Source organism: Notamacropus eugenii, chromosome 1 (genome assembly GCF_028372415.1).
Source record: "Notamacropus eugenii isolate mMacEug1 chromosome 1, mMacEug1.pri_v2, whole genome shotgun sequence".
Lineage (NCBI taxonomy): Eukaryota > Metazoa > Chordata > Mammalia > Diprotodontia > Macropodidae > Notamacropus > Notamacropus eugenii.
The window spans coordinates 269,963,303-269,976,214 of record NC_092872.1 but is presented as its reverse complement, the minus strand read 5'-3'; the positions used below and the strand labels follow the sequence as shown (position 1 = coordinate 269,976,214).

The window sequence follows — 12,912 nt, the reverse complement described above, 5'->3', positions numbered from 1 at the left end:
CTTCCTGACATCATTATTGACTTGTACCCTAGAAAAGCAGAAACTAGGCAAAAAAAAGTCAGAAGAAATTTTGAACACTTCAGGAACCTTGGGGAGGGCTTAACAATTTTCCAGTATTCTGCATCCTACTTTGGACCTTTCTTTGTCTTGAAATCCATCCCCCGGAGTTAGCTAAACAGAACCCCATGGTTACTCAGGAAAGCTCTCTTTTTGCTATATCCCCACCAGGTCTCACAACTGAACTGGCTGTTAAGTCAAAAATAGCTTGTGTGTGTGTGTGTGTGTGTATGTGTGTATGTGTATGTGTGCTCATGCAAGTGTTGCCTCCATCAAAGAACAAATTGTGTTGAATAAATTTGGATCATGTAATTGAAGAAACTGTAGGATAACACAATCACGGGATTAGGGATCTAGTGCTAGACCCCCTCATTTCACAGATGAAGAAACTGAAGAAGAGACAGAGCTATCTGGAAATAATTGTCCTGCCCTTTCATGAAAGAGGAAGGCATTTGAAATGAAAGGGATAAGCAAAGACATCCCTATGACTTACTAGAGATCATCTGATACAAGTCCGGACCCGTGTCCAAGATCTCACAGCTAGAATGCCCATGAACCTAGGTCTTCCTGGCTCCAGGTCCAGAGCTCCAATCACAACACAGGACTGCCCAAGTCTTGACAAAAACCAGCGATCTCCCCCACATATTCCTGGCAGCCTATACTCAATGTTGTTTTTAGGATCTGCTGACCTCTCCTTTCCAGTTTTCTTTTGCTGTTAGTCACACTAAGATTTGTGCTGTTTTTTGTCCCCCTATGAAAATGCTTTTAACTGTCTATTTAGTCAAGCACTTGCTTGTTTCCTCCCGACTACTTCCATTCTTGGTACTCAAGCCAAAACTGATCAGGCCAACTTGGTTACAAGATATCACGCTGACATAAAACTAAGGGCAGATTCTCTGGCAGCCAATCCAACCAACAAAAACAACAATTTGACATTTGAGGAAACGGAGGCTCAAAGGGGTTAAGAGATTTGCCCATAGTCATGTAACTGGTAAGCATGATAGGGGAGGGAGCAGGGGAAGGATTCAGACTCAGTCTTCCTGCTCCAAGTTCAGCAATCTATCCACGAGTATCTCAAACATCCTTGCAAGGGTTTCTCTAGCTACTGACTAAAGCTGCCATGTTGAAAGCATGGCCCTAGGTAAACTGGAGCTCAGACTGGTAAGCATAATCAACAAGCTTTTTTTAGCTATAATTTTGTGAGCGTATGAATGTTTCATTTGTACTTGGGTAGGTTTATCTCCACTTTTCCATTAATTAGGGGCCTACAAGCCAAAAATCTTTCAACTCATTGATTCAACAGAAATTCAAGGATCTTTCAAGGCTCTTAATTCTGTGTTGAAGAAGGTAGACAGAATGCAAGGATCAGTTTGTCAAAAGCACATAACCTTGAACCCATATGTGAAGCAAAACTCCCAGGACAATAACCCATGAACCTGGTCATTCAACCTTTGCTTGAAACTCAGTGAGGAAGCAATTACTGTTTCCCAAGGCAGCTCATTCTCCATTGTTGTTATTTCTACAAAAAGGAGACAGTCCCTGGACTCTGGGTGATTTTGTTTTACCAGAATTTTTCTAAAATAGGTGTTCTCAGCCTGTGGTTCATGAATCCTCAAGGGGTCTGTGGATAGATTTCATGGGGTTCATGAACATCCCTGATGCCTTCATCTGATTATCACATGGTATGAGTTTGGGGTCCTTCACTACCCAGGCTACCCTCGTCTCCAACAAGGTAATAATCTTTCTAAAACATGAGCCAGAATGGAACCCAACGCTCTAATTGGGTCTAATGAGGGCAGAGGCCAGGCCCACTTCTAAATGTGTCACAGTGCTAATAGCCACAATCTTCAGAGGGAAAACAATTTCAAATGTACCTGGTGGCCAATTAACACTAAAGCTAAAGCTTTAGGTAATTTTGGCACATGACCAACTGTCCTCAATTGACCCCAAGAGTGTTGCTTCCTTTCCTTAGGACACAAATTAAGACAGACACCTAGCTCTTTTGTCCCTATGTTCATCAAGAGCTTATTTTCTAGCTTTTTTGTTGAAAAGAAAGGGATAGGGAGATGACAGCTGACAAAATGGGGAAGTCAGATAGGGTTGTTGATCTCTACTTAGATCCCAGTCACTCCAAATATTCCCACAAATATATACTCCCCTGTCACTTTGAACCTCTTTCCTAATCCACATTGACAACACAAATGGGCAAAAAAGACCTGTCCCTTGACCTCAGAGATCTTCTCTCTGAACCTATCCTGGAGCATCATTTATTTATCAAAGGATTTTTTTATCAGGAGAGTGGCTTTACTCTTAGAATATGTTGAAGGGAAAAGAAAAATTAGCTGGAATTTGAATGTGAAGTCCAACCTGTCATTTACAGATAAGGAAACTGAGACTCAGAGATGTTAAACGACTTGATTAAGATTCAACAGTGATCTATTAGCAAAGCCAGGACTAGAACTCAGGTCTCCTGACCACCTGGTTGTCCAGTGTCCCCACTGTGCCTTCTTTATTAGGCCCTGAAAAAAAAGTGAAGCTATGTTCGAATCGATCTGACCTGCTTGCCATTTCCTGATATAATATTCCACCTCCCACCCTATGCATTTGTACAGATTGCAGTCTTCCACCCCCACCCCCTCTTGTCTACTACACAAATCCACCTCTGCATTTTTGGAATTTCTCATTCCTCCTGAGATTCAGCTCAGATACTTCCCCACCTTTCCTATCACCATTCCCACCACCAAGTTGCTGCTGCTCTCCTGTGGCCCCTCAAAACTGCATATTCTTTCCTTTGTCTATGTTATCTGTGTCCATGTTGTACTCTGCCCAGAGGATGGATGCCAGTTCATTGAAGATAGGGACTTCCTTTTTATTTTTTATCCCCAGCACCTCATAGAGTGCTCCTCACACACAGTAAGTGCTTATTAAGTGTGTATTGGCTTTAAGAATCTATAGAAAACATCAGGGAAAGTGAGGAGCTAGAGATAGCACTAGACTTAAATACTGTCTATAGAGCAGGAAATTGACAAGTCAGCAAGCTCCCCTCACTGTTTCCTAGGGACACATTAGTCCCCATTATTTCCAGGCTTTTATTCATACTTACCTATGTCCTCTCAACCCTTGAAGGTCTACTTTCTTCTTAAATAAGGCCCCACCATTGCCAGTATACTCAGACCTCTCTGTTCTCTAACTCTATTCATATTTACTCAGAGAACTGACCAAGTCTTTGCCTCAGGGTAAGCATATTTAGAAGGTGCAGGGAGTATTAGCTCCATAGAAACAACTGAAGGTATCACCAAATTAGCAACAATAATTAAAATAGGAAGTTCCAGTGATTTCCTCCCCTAAGCAGACTCACCCCAATGAGCTCCTCCCTGCCAGCTACACTCTGCTGGCTCTGTGTACAATAGCCAACCCAGCAGTGACCTCACGGTATTTGGGACCACTCTTTCTCCTCCCTCCTTTGCTCATGGCTGTGACAATGGCACTGGGTCCAAAAATTACTAGTCATGACTGTGTACCTACTCCCAACATTGAAATATTCAGTGCTTTATTATACAAGATAGTACTAGTCCAAGTAAGGAGCCAGCAATGGAGTTGTGTGTGTGTGTGTGTGTGTGTGTGTCTATTGACCAGCCTAACTAAATCTGGAGAGACTGAACTAGGTTAGCTAAAGGATAAGGAGTTTTCAACTTGAAAAATTTACAAGGATATCTAACAAAGGTAAATGAGTGTTTGGATTCCCAAAGTAGAGAAAGAAATGGGTACTAGGCCTATGATGACATTAGTAGAGGGAACTCCCAGATGAGCAAACTACCTATAGCAATGCAGATCAGCACCTCTTCTACAATTTATCTTAGAGACTTGGCCAGGGAGCACTGAGTGGTGATGGCACTTGGGGGGTGGCCCATCCAGTAGTCACAGACAGGACTTCAGCCCAAGTTTTCCTGACAGCTTAACTTTAAAATGCAATTCTCTTCCCAGCTTGCTATCTACCTTGCCTATTTTAAATGCTAAACTGCCTGTGGATGAGGTCCAAATAGTCTTTTTTTTTTTATATTCTTTCTCAAAGCATCTCAAAGCTTTCTTCACTACCCAATGTAAATTCCTTGAAGAGAGGGTTCATTTTTCATTTTGTGTTTGTACACTCAGTACCCAGTCCAGACCTTTGGATACAGTAGGTGTTTACCATTTGAATTGAATGGATTAGATTGCAAGTACTATGTAAGGAGTGGGGAACCTGTGGCCTCAAGGCCACCTATCACCCTCTAGGTCCTCAAATGTGGTCCTTTGACAGACATTGAATCCAATGGATTCAGTCAAAAGGCCACACTTAAGGACCTAGAGGGCCATGGGTGATCTCGAGGCCACAGGTTCCCCACCCCTGTACTATGCTCAATAAATGTGATGTAGAATACACTGATCCAAAATTTTTTTTTAGGTGCAAAGCTGGGGTTTTCTTAGGAGGAAGTAAAATGACTTGCTCATTTGTAAAACTACTAGTAGAAATCAGAGGCAAAATTTGGACTTGGTCTTCCCATTTCCAAGGACAGAGCTTTACTTCCAATGCCATGCTGCTGATCAATTGATCCCAAAGAGTTACAAATATAATTCCTAATTTTCATATCTTTGAAGAGAGGATGGAGTCACTGACATTTGGACAACAATGACAAAAAGGACGGTTTTCAGATTGACTGAAAAAAGAAGGGATTTTCTAAGAACTGATTGTTTGTTTGTTTGTTTTAAAAATCTTGAATTTGAGCTACATATTGAGCTTATATCTCCAAGTGTCTATTGGACATTTGGAACTAGATGTTCCACAGACATGAAATTCAATGTGCCTCCAACTGAATGTATCATCTTACTTAATTTGGAGGGTACCACATCCTAATCAACTAGGTTCTAAACCTTTTGTCTTCCTGGACTCCTCACTCACCCTCACCCTGTGGAGCCTAGTGGTTTCTAGCTTCACAGCACCTAATCTCAGAAAGTGCCATGATGGTACAGCTTCTAATCACCTCGCTCCTCCTAGTTAGCAATACCTTTCTCTTTACCTCATGCTCTCCCCACTCTAGTCCATCCTCCACTCAGCTACCAAAATTATCTTCCCAAAGTACAGGCCTGGCCATGTCACTCCCCTTCTCCATAAACTCCAGTGGCTCCCTATTACCCTCAGTACCAAATATAAAATCATCTGTCATTCAAAGCCCCTCATAACCTGTCTCACCACCACCATACACACACAGACACCTTTCCAGTCTTTGCACCTTTCACATCCCATATACTCTACAATATAGTGATGCTGGCCTCCCTGCTTTATCTCTCCACTATGGGCCTTTCCTCTGTGCCTGTAATGCTTTCCCTCCTCACTTCATCCTCTTGACTTGCTTGACTTCCATTAAGATAGCTCAAACCCCACCTTCTTCAGGCTGCCTTTCCCAATTCCTACCTGCTCCACTGCCTTCTCTCTGATATACTTCCCATTTACACTGAATAGATCATGTACATACATAGTTATTTGCATGATGGCAGGAAATGGGTTTTTGCCTTTCTTTGTATCCCCAATCCTTAGCACAATGCCAGGCACACGGTAGATGCTTAATTATCCCTGTTGGATAATAAAAGTACTTGCCTATTTTTCCTTGCCCCCATCTCTCCCCTTCCCCCAGTCTTTCTTTAGACTCTATTGTAAGTGATAGGGGCAGGGCAGGGGGCGGCCTCAGTTTCACCAGACGTCAATCCTCTGTCCATCACTTTGCACCCAATAACTGGGAAGTGACTGCCGAAGAACTTTTCGAATACCTTCAGGTACAAGAAGTCGCTGTTAACCATATTCTTTGGGGACTGCTGGGCCTACCTAACCCGACCCAAAAACTTAGGGAATCAAAGCCTACTTTTCCCCAAGTTGGTAGATCGCTCCTGCTCGCTGCTTGAGTTTCCATAGGGAAACCCAAACTCTCTCGCAAGCTCCCCTCAGTCAAGAGCCCAGGTTGGACCAGGTGGTGCTGAACCTGGCTCAGTGATGCTTAACAACCGCCAGGCTCGCCTCCCACCCCGGTCCTGGGGCCAGTGTGCAGCCCGGCTCCCACCAGAGCGCCTCGGATTCCTCCTCCTTCCCATTCTCCACAACCTCCAACCAAGAGGGGAGCGGCTGTCCCGGACCCCGCTGCGCCAGTGCCCAGTCTCCAGTTCGGCGGTTTCCCCTTCCTTTCCCCGCAGCCCAGGGGGGCCCTTTCCTTTCATTCAGAGGGAGGCCTCCACATTTCTGGATAGGACACAACTTTAGAAACAACACAATCTGAAATTGTCCGGCTTCTCCAAGTCCTAAGGAGTATCCCCAAACGCTGCAAGCTACCCGTGGAGTCCCAGGGTTACAGCCCTCTCTCTTACTGCTGGCAAGGGTTGAAGAGAACCCCAGAGGAACTAGTCGCGCGCTCGCACACACACACACGCAAACACACACAGACACACACTCTCACTCACGCGCACCCACACACACCCTCACTGAGGCACACACATCCCGAGTGAGTGAGCTAGGAACCCGTTCCAAATTGTTGGGCAGTGGGTGACATCCTGAGCCACCGGAGCCCTGGCGCACCGGAGCCAGGGCGGGCAGGAAGTATGCTGAGAGAGTGGCCGTGGGCGCGCAATCCCCTGCCCTCTCCCCGCTCCGCAGCTCTCACCCCTTTACCTGGCGGCGCTCCGGGGCTAGAGGTTCTACTCCCGCTACGGCGGCCGCAGCTAGCTCGGAGGGCGCAGGGACTGCGGCGGCCGAGCGTACTGTCCAGCCAGCTGCCCGTTGGTCCACCCGCCGGCTCTCTGGCTCTCCCACTGGTGGCCCCCGCGGCCCAGGGCGCTGCTATTTATCCCCGCTGCCGCCGCCGCCGCCGCCGTGGGGGGATTGGGCAATGACCCGGCTCAAGCCGCGCAGCACCGGCCCCGCAGGGGAGCGGCCGCCCTCCGGCAGGGCCGAGCGCCTAGCCCGTGGTGGCGGCCACATGGAGCAGCTAGCTGCCCCCCTCCTCCCTGCAGCCCCAGGGCTGTCTCCTCCTCCTCCCTCCTCCCTCCCCCTCCTTGGCCTCCCCAGCCCCCCTCCCTTCCCCTCCCCCCTGGCCGCCGGGTGCGCCGCCACTGCCGGCCAAGTTCTTTCCCCCTGCTCTCCCTCTCCCTCCTTTGCGGGGCACCGAGGCCAGTCTGAACCGGTTGTGGCTGAGCGAGCTGCAGCGGGGGAAGCAGGAGGAGTAGGCGATGGAGGCGGCAAGGCTTGGGGTGGGGGGGCGCTCGCTCGCTTGCGAGCTCGCTCTCTCGCTCGCTTGTCTCCCTGTCGGGCGCCTCGGGCCGGGGACAGGCGCAGGGAGACTGGCCCAAGAGTCTCTGGGACTCCGGGCACGGCCGGGGAGGGAGCCAGCTCTCCCAGGCAACCCCGCCGGCTGGGAGTGGAGCAGAGCGCTAAGGAAGTTAGGTTCAAATGCCGCCTCCGACACTAACTGTGTGCCTCAGGGACAATCTTTTTGACTTTAGGGAGCCTCAGTTTCCTCATCCATAACATGGAAGAAATTACAATGGTAGTAGGTACCTCCGAGGGTCGTTCTAAGGGGAAAATGAGTTTATGGATGTAACAAGATGGTGCACATTTTAATTTGATTTTCTTTAAAGAACAAAAGCGACCTATATATGTCGAGAGTAGAGGTGAGTGGACAGCCAACCTCCGATGCAAGGCGTGTTTTTGAACACACTGCGTGACCTGGGGAAAATCACAGCTCTCTGTGTCCAGGCACAATCCTGGTTTTTGAATTGACAAGGTTTCTTTTTGCAAGTTCACAAGCAACGTGTTAAGTGTCTACTAGATACTCGGTACATGCTAAGCACCGACGTGCAACCAAAGACCAGTACATTCCCTGCTCTCGGGATCTCTCTGTCTAATGGTGATCGAAAGTTGCCTGTTCCAAAGAAATCACAAGTCTCCCCCCGCCCCCAAGCAGATGTTAACGTCAGCCATGAGGAAATAACCCAATTTTATCAGTTCATTGTTATTAACAAGAATAGCTCCTTTCTACATAGTACCTCCAGGTCTCAGTTTTGAGAACCATCCTGGTCCAGTCCTCTCATTTTATAGACTGGAAAGCTAAGTCCTAGAGAAAGACCTAAACCACACCTCCTATAAGTCCAGAAATTGGGATTCGAAGCCTCAGGCTCTCACATTTGGGTGCAGTGGAAAAAAGCATTTGCTTTGGAGGAACTTACTAGAATTTGAGGAAGTCACCACCCTGCCACAGTTTACCTTTTTGTAAAATTAAGGGATCCGAAGTCATTTCCAAGATCCTTTCCAACTTGAAATTGTATGATCCCAAAGTGCTTCTCCGCAAACAGTATAGAGAGGTGGGTGGTGGAAATAATTATGTTCATTTTACCAAGGAGGAAATTGAGCCAGCAAAAGTGGGGAAGCAATGTGTCCAAAGTCAAACAGTTTGGAACTTGTTAGAGTTGCAGCGTTTGACTCCAGGGATGGTCAACAGATCATCCCCAAGGTCTTGACTGAATGCTTAAGTGGTGTGTTTGACTCACAGATCTTAGAGTAAAGGGGAGGATTTGGGGGTTAGAATAGAATAAAGTTAGGGAGCCAAGGTGGGACCCCGAGGGACAGTGGGATTGCAGAAGAGGAACCCAAGGTCACTTTATGTCCTTACTGTTTACATGTCCTCCCTGTTGTCCTGACTCTCCCTGCCTGTCCAGTCCCCAGTCAAAAGGCCCTAAGTTACAGAGCTGGCTTTGCATGGCCTGCCCCATCCTCAAGTCCTAGGGAATTAGACTTGGAAAGGGCCTCAGTCATCATCTGGCTCAACACTTATTTTACAGGTTGGGAAACTGAGGTCCAGAGAATCAAAATGTGTTGGAACCCAGAGTGAAGCTAGTTTAAGGAAATCCGTTAGAGACCCCTAGGGAAAGAGGAGCAAAAAATCTCTGGTCAAGTGGAAGTCTGCTTCAATAAGGCATAGAAAGCAAGGAAGAAAGTTTTCTGTCTCACGTGGGCAGGGCAGCTCTAAGGGTTGTAAAAATTGAAAGTAGCCAGGACAGAGGAGGAGGGGAGAGGTTCACTCATGGTGAAGTGAGAGCGACTATAGAAGAATGGTTATTTGTTCATAGATTCAAGGCTGGCAGGGACCTCAAGGGTCATCTTCCCGACCCTCTGATTTTTACAGGGGAGAAAATTTGAGGCCCAGGGAGGAGAAAGGTCTTTGTTTTAGGCCACACAGTGACTGGGTTAGAATCAGGATTTGAACTCAGGCCATCTCTCTAAATCCAGAGGTCTCCTCCTTGAACCACAGTACCCTTTGTTCTCCTCCTACCCTAAGGTTTTTTCAAGAAGGGTCAAAATTGCTAAGTCTGGGCAGTTAATAACCTTGTCAGTGAATTGAGGGGAGCTTTTGACTACTACCTAGCAAAATAGCTTTAGTGGATAGGTTAGGTTTAGACAGAGGAAGACCTGGGTTCAAATTTCAATCCCTATCACTTGCTACCCATGTAAATGCAGACAAGTCTTTCAAAGGAAGGGGCTTTTACTGACTGAGTTCTGAAGTCACGTCTACCTCTAGAACTACCCTGATAGAAAGTTTCTTTTAAAAGGGAGACCACATTTATGCACAGAAGATACAATAACATCAAGATACAGTAACCATTTATTGAGCACCTACTGCTTACCAAACACCCACTAGTGGCTGAAAGAGGAACAAAGCTTAGATAAGGTGAGATCTTGGAGGTGATAATTGAGCTCAGAGCTCGGGATCTAACCAAGATATTTGGATTACATAGTATTCCATGAGAGATGCATCTAGAGGGGAGCAGAAGAATGCTGGATTTAGAGGGCCAGAATAACATTACCAATTGAGTAATGGAAAAAGAACAAAGCACTGGATGAGATACAAAGTTTAGATGAGAACAGGCCCCTGCCTTCAAGGAGTTTACAATCTAGTAGGATAATAGGCAAATAGTTAAAGTTGGAGGGATTTTAGAATTCGTTTAGTGGGGGGAACTAAACACCACCCCAGCTATGATGTATAACATTACATATCAGTACTTTAGAGGTACAAAGCTAGGTACGGTTGCCCTGAGCTACAATGGAAAGAACACTTGCTCTATAGGGAAGTGGATCTGGGTTCAAAACCTGCTTCTGATACAACTTGTGGGACCTTGAGCAAGTCCCTTAACTCCTTGGAACTCAGTTTTCTTATCTGTAAAATAAGGGAATAAGACCCGGTGGGCTCTGAGAACTCTTTTGTCCCTACAGTAATTGAGAAATGAGGGGTCACTGTTTCTGAGTGGAGACTGGGGAATCAGAGAAGGCTTCCCGGAGGTGGCATTTTGATTGACCTTTAATGGATGAGTAGGAATCCCAGGATCCCAGAACTGAAAAGGATCACAGAAGCCATCTAGTTTAGCACACGCCTAACTCGAGAATGCCCTTTACAACAGATTCAGCCAGGGAGCCTGTAGCTTTTGGATCCAACCTGCCCCAATTTTCTTTCAGTCCCTTCAGACCCTGGTTTCCCAATAAGCTGTGCTGTGCGGGCTCTCCCACTTCTCCACTCTAGGATTCAGTTTTCCCGTCTCTAAAAGGAGATTTGAATAGATGATATCTCTGGTTGCTTCTTGCTCTAAATCTTATGACCTATAAAGCATTGGGGGCAGGGAAGGAGGGAAGAGAATAACAATTTAAATGAAACTGAGCTTAATCAAATAGTCAAATTGTATTTGAATACAGTCATTCAGAGGATCTTAGAAGGGACCTCAAAAGGCTATTGAGTGCCTACCTGACCAAGGATCCCCCTTACAACACACCCAACAAGTGGGACGACCAGAGATTCTCATGATGGAGAGCCCATGCTGCTTTGGTATAACTAACTAATGGTTTAGGAGTGGGTTCCTAATATCAAGCCTCAATCTGCAATTTTCATGTGTTACTCCTAGTTCTTTCTTCTGTGGCCATGCAGAATAAAGTTCATCTCTCTACCATATGAATACTTAAAGATAAGAGAGCCTGCTCCCCCAAAACCTTCTCTAAGTCTTTTCCAATCTCTCGTTCCTTCAACCAGAAGTGCTATCCCCAACTAATCAGCCTCTTTCTTAAAATGGGGGAGCTGGGGAAGGAGAGCATGTCAAGCAGAGCGCACAGCCTCAAATTAAGGATTTGCATGGAATAGAGCAGAAATAGCAATAGTCTGGTATGATCTTGAGCAAAAGTCACAACTTTCGGAGCCTCTGCTTCCTCATCTGTAAAATGAAGACAGTACTTTCCCTTGCCACCTTGAATGGTTGTTGTGATTATCAAAAGAAATAGTAATGTAGGTGAAAGGGCTTTTGAAATTGCAAAATTCTATCTGAATATGTCTTCGTTGCATTAGAGATAATGGAAGTAAGCATCACCCTCATGTTTAAACCACTTCTTCCTTCTTCAACTCACATCATTTTTTTTCTTCCACTCCTATCCAATGCTTTTTGGTGAAGTATGCTTTGATTTCCACCCCCTCCTAGAAGGGGAATGTCCCAAGAGAGGAAGGACAACTGAAGCCAGTGGAGCAATGATGTCCTGACTCACTTCCATATGTGAGGGGTCCTGCCTTTCACCTGGTCTCCCACATTTGAGCTTTGAGGTTATTTTTGGCTCTCCTTGCCCTTACCCAGCATGTCCAAACAACTACTGAGTCTTGTCAATCCCACCTCTGTGATATCTTTGGCATGCTTCAACTACCCTACTGAGACCCTCAGTGTCAACCAACTCAGATTATTCCAACGGCCTCCTATCTTTCCTGACCTTTCTGAGGAGCAGGATAAAGTCCAGGACTGAAAGTCAGAAAGACCTAAATTCAAATTCTACTTCAAATGCCTACTAGTTGTACATTCCTGGGCAGTCATTAAGCTCTGCCAGCCTCAGTTTCCATCTAGTTCACAGGGTTATTATAAGAATCAAGTGAGATAATATATGAAAGTGATATATAAATCTTTCAACTCTGTGTGTGTGTTCTTCTTGTTATTTTTGTCATTTGCACCCTCATCTAACTGCCAGAATAATTTTCTTTCATTAAAATCTGATCCTGTCATCCCCACTGCTCACAAATGTCTCCCAAATGACTTTCAACCCTCTTTGTCTGGCATTCAAGATTTTTCACAATCTGGCTTAGCCTACTTTTCCAGGCTCCTTTCATACTGCTCCCCTCTATGTAGGATAAAGTGTTCACAGAGAATCACAGCCTTTTTCTCTATCCTCAAAAATGCTGGTCTGTATCAACTATGGGTCTTTTGCTCACACTCGTCCCTGTAACGGGAAGGTCTTTTCTCTCTCTCTTCAATGACTGAATTCCTACCTAACCTTTAAAGTGCAACTCAGAGGCAATCTATTCCAAGAAGTCTTCTGTGATTCTTCTATTCTCTGTCTCTACCCTACATTGGTCTTCACTAATTCACTTTTAATGTATTATTGTATTTTATCAATAGCTGTGTCGGTGGTTCCCTGGAGTCAGAGATCCTGGCTCTGGTGCTTTCTAATTATATAAGACTCTGAGCAAGGCTCTTATTATTTCTGTGCCTTTGGCTCCTCATCTGTATAATAGGGAAATTTACACCAATCGTGCCCATCTCACAGGATCAAATGAGATCATGTACAGAATGCACTCCGCAGACCTTCAGATTGACTGCCTGTGTGTGAGTTATTATTGTCTCCCCATTACTCTGTAAATTACAGGATGTCAGGGACCCTGTTTTAATTGATCTTTGCATTTTCCCCACCTCATGGCACATTGCGTTGCATACAGTAGACACTTACTAAATGCTTGTGAAATGAGTGAATGAATGAACAAAATG

General features: G+C 45.7%; 1 protein-coding gene across 4 annotated transcripts in view; it reads right to left on the bottom strand.

Moving 5' to 3' along the window:
* Nucleotides 1–7,072, bottom strand: part of SLC16A9 (solute carrier family 16 member 9) — a 58,807-nt gene extending 51,735 nt beyond the window's left edge. For 3 of the 4 annotated variants that reach the window (XR_011971625.1, XR_011971626.1, XM_072628898.1), the window contains exon 1: nucleotides 6,749–7,072. The gene's annotated coding sequence lies outside the window, so the exon portion shown is untranslated. Of the gene's footprint in view, nucleotides 1–6,740 lie in introns of all 4 variants that reach the window. The other variant, XM_072628899.1, reaches the window with a different exon arrangement.
* Nucleotides 7,073–12,912: the final 5,840 nt, after the last annotated feature.